General features: G+C 32.6%; 1 pseudogene; it reads right to left on the bottom strand.

The window, feature by feature from the left end:
* Window positions 1-1,565: 1,565 nt before the first annotated feature.
* Window positions 1,566-3,513, bottom strand: LOC114075975 (annotated as a pseudogene).
* Window positions 3,514-3,881: the final 368 nt, after the last annotated feature.

Here is a 3,881-nt window from a genome sequence, read left to right as displayed (position 1 = left end):
GTTATGTGATTTCCTTGCAATTGATGTGGCCTTGTCGGCGTTACTTTATGTATTATAATGATTTTGGCCTTGTTAGAAACTACTTGAAGTAAGGTGACTAATTATGTAGTTAATTATGATAGTATATATGAAGATTTGAAGACGTTAGGGTTCTTTCTATGTGCTTCTAGAATGACATGCATTATGAGTTAAAAGTGAAGCATGTTGTCTCTTGTCTTGGTTGACTTGTGTTCTTTACTTAATGTATATATGATTATCAATATGTGATGTCTTCACATAGGATGTTAAACTCTTAATCTTGTATGTCTGAATGATATGTGACCTTAAATGATATTTTGAGAGTCTGTAATATGAAATCCTTGACTTAGTGGTAAGGTTAAGATTTTTGAAGTCGTAAGCCGTTATGGTATCCTTCAAAGTAAAGGAATAATTTACTTAAGGTTTATTGGCTAGAAAGGCATCATATTAATCCTTAGGAAAGTCATCATGAGCTTCTTGTTTCCATAGTGAAGTAGCCCTAGTGGACTTTCTTTGGTAGGGTAAATGTGATTTAGTTATGAACTTGTTATAGGACCGTCTTATGTGAACCTAATGTGTGAATTACTCTATGAGAAAGAAGGATAGCATCGAGTGAGTATGGTAAGGGATGTGGTTTTAGTTAAAAAGTGAGACTAGATTACAAAGCATGCCCTTCATATTCCTTAACCATCACCCTACATGGGATGTGTCTCAGTTCTACCATTGGCAAGTAAAACAACTTCATCGGAGTAGGATAGAACTCCGGATTCCATGTATTGCTATCATTGCACTACTAGAAATTTGACCTACTGCCACATTTCATTTCCCGTTGCAATAGACATTTCTACCATAGCCATAGGTCTAAGGCTACGGTTATATCAACCGGTACAACAGATTGCGTAGCAATACAGCTGCTGCGACGGTTTGGTGCGACGGTTCAGATAACCGTAGACATAGATGGAACTATTTCCATGGTTTTCGCTTGTATTACTTGCCGACGGTTAGAGCCGTATCGGTATGGTTACAAACCGTTGGGAAAGAGATTTATGCATCAGTTGTATTGAGGCTATTGCGATGGTTTTTCCTTCGATTCAACAGACAATTTCATTTTATTGCGACGGTTTTTATAGGGTAATGTAACAGTTTTCAAAATTATAAAATCATCGCCCAATTGCTATTGCTACGGTTATAACAAGGTATTGCAACAATTCTGACATAATGCAATAGTAATAATTAAGTTATTGCTACCTATATATTATTGGTCAAATTCCACAACATTTTGTACCATAAAAATACACATATCTATTACTGCAGTAGCTCAATATACCATAAAAATACTGTAATAGCTCAATATACCATAAAATACACATAAATCTCTCACGACAATAAATTTTCATTACCAAAAATTAGAATTCAAGATCTACGATTCTAATATAAATAAAAGAAAAATATACAAATCTTTTTATAGCATTCAAAAAAAGGTGAAACACATGCACCACACACTTTTCAATTTTAAAAAATATAACATTTCTAGAACATCAATAAAGTTAACATGAATAATTCATCTCCAATATCAAGTCTTCACTACTGCTTTCATCTCCTTCGTCGATTTTATTACCTACATACAATTAAAAATATATAAATAATTTTGGAATCTTTTTGCAAAAATAATTAAGTACAATAACCTCCTTGGGAAGGCAGCCCAGAGAAGTGATTAAGCTAGAAGGTTACACATTCAAACTATATTTAGTATTGACTACACATAATGTGATAAAGCTAGAAGTGATTAAGACTTAAGATGTTTTTTGTTTGTTGACACTTTTGGCTAGAAAGTTGAAAAAAGAGTTAAATACAGCAAGAAATGATTCATATCTTGGTTTCACTGAACACTCTATTACCTCAATGCTCATTAGATCCATAAACACTTACGGGGCACTTTGGAGTTGATCAAACAGATCACTAACTACGTATGTTGTACGAAAAATATTTAAGTTTCCCTAAGTACTTTCATCAAAAGAAGCTCAATTTTATCACAACATGAATTCTGAATCAGAAATGCCTATTACTTAATTATTAACACAAATTAAAGAAAAGGGCAGAGAATAAATAATACAACTAACCATATTAGCTTATACAAGCAGCAAGTAGTTTTCCGTAATTGAGCAACTAGTTTCTTGTTACTGCTTTTATAAGTTGAATAAGTTCTGCTTTATATCATTCACTCAATACAACTTATACAAGCAGAAAGACTAGAAAATTCATGAATCTAACAATAGGAAACATAGTCTTCTTTTATCAAACAAATATAAACATGGAGTTGCAAAATACAAACATTAAGCTATCAGAATACAAGCATGCATTGAACGCCATCTTGAGAACCCAACCTTAATTTTGCCTTCTTTACAGATCCTCTATGTTACACCCAAAATCTAAAAGTTCATAATTCCTCTAACTTTTCCCCAACTTTCTTGGTCGATTGCATAGTAACAGCCATTGTTATTGCTTATAACTCCCTAAACTTTTCCAGTCTAATCGTAGATGAAAAAAACAACATAACCAATGTAACCCATTGAGCTAAGGAACAGAACAAGTAGCAACAACAAATAAAAACATATATGTATAAGAAACACCTTCTATCTTAATCCTTAACAATCAAAACATAGAATTAGCGACACCAATCTTGTTCAGCCCCTTGAACAGAAGTAGATTCTCTTGGTGAAGGAGTGGACAATACTGCCAAGATGTTAGGATCAATTAAACCCGCATGCTTAAGTTGTAAAATCACGTCTGCAGTAACTTCTTGTTGCACAATTTCTTTTGTTCCTCAATTTGTTTCTCCATTTTCGGCATCCTCTCTTGCATTTGCTGCATTCCATTAGTTGTTGCACATAAAGTTGATTCTGAATTGCCAACTTTTTTTTTCAAAGTAGTCTTTTTAACTCCTGCCCCATATAGTATTAGACATCCCAGATTTTCAGGACCCATGACACTTGAAAATGCATCAACGTACTAACCATTTATGCTTATTTGTTTTTCAATTTCCTCCATTTCAGCCAACAAAATCATATCCAACAAACACAATCTTATGAAATAAATAATTGATCTCAATAAAAAAAATGACAATAAACAATACACATACAATTTTACTAGTAGTATGTTCATTTGAGGCCTTGTTCAAACGCCAAGGTTTTCTTTTTCTTGTAACCACAAAGAGATCCTTAGATGATACTAACTCCTTATCTTTCTCCTAGTCACATTGAAATGTATATAAAAAATAAACTCACACTGGAAGAGATCCAAAAGAAAATTTCATGAGTAGTGGATTAGAAACCTTATTTAAGGAAAGTGTACATATTAATAAAAAGCCCCAAAATTTGATTAAAAATAATATATAAGAGAACACACCAGCTTATTACGAACTAAAGAGAATTTCTTTTCGCCATCAGTGTGTGGATTCATCATTTTTTTTCGATTCTTTACATTTGTTTCAAGCATTTTTTTCAAAGAAATGAATCAGTAAAGTTAATCGAAGGCATATTAGTGTTATATAGTGTACTAGACGAGGTCAATATCAGTCTGGCTTTCCTTTATAACAATTTGTCTTTCCTTTATACAATATGTCAATAACAGTCTATTGTGTAGTGTTAATATGTCTTGTAAAATGCATGTGACTATCATAGTAAATGAAGAAAGAAGTTGCAACATAATACAAAGGAGAAGAGAGTAAAAGAAAAAAAAAGCAAAATCAATACTATTATCACACTATTTTAGACACTAAAGTACCAACCAAGCCTCAGGTAAAGCAGAATCTATACTATTATGTCAGCAACACCAATATAACACTATGGACGATTATGTCATAG

This window comes from Solanum pennellii, chromosome 2 (assembly GCF_001406875.1).
Source record: "Solanum pennellii chromosome 2, SPENNV200".
Taxonomy (NCBI): Eukaryota; Viridiplantae; Streptophyta; class Magnoliopsida; order Solanales; family Solanaceae; genus Solanum; species Solanum pennellii.
The sequence above is the reverse complement of the archived record's forward strand: the minus strand, read 5'-3'. Positions and strand labels throughout refer to the sequence as shown.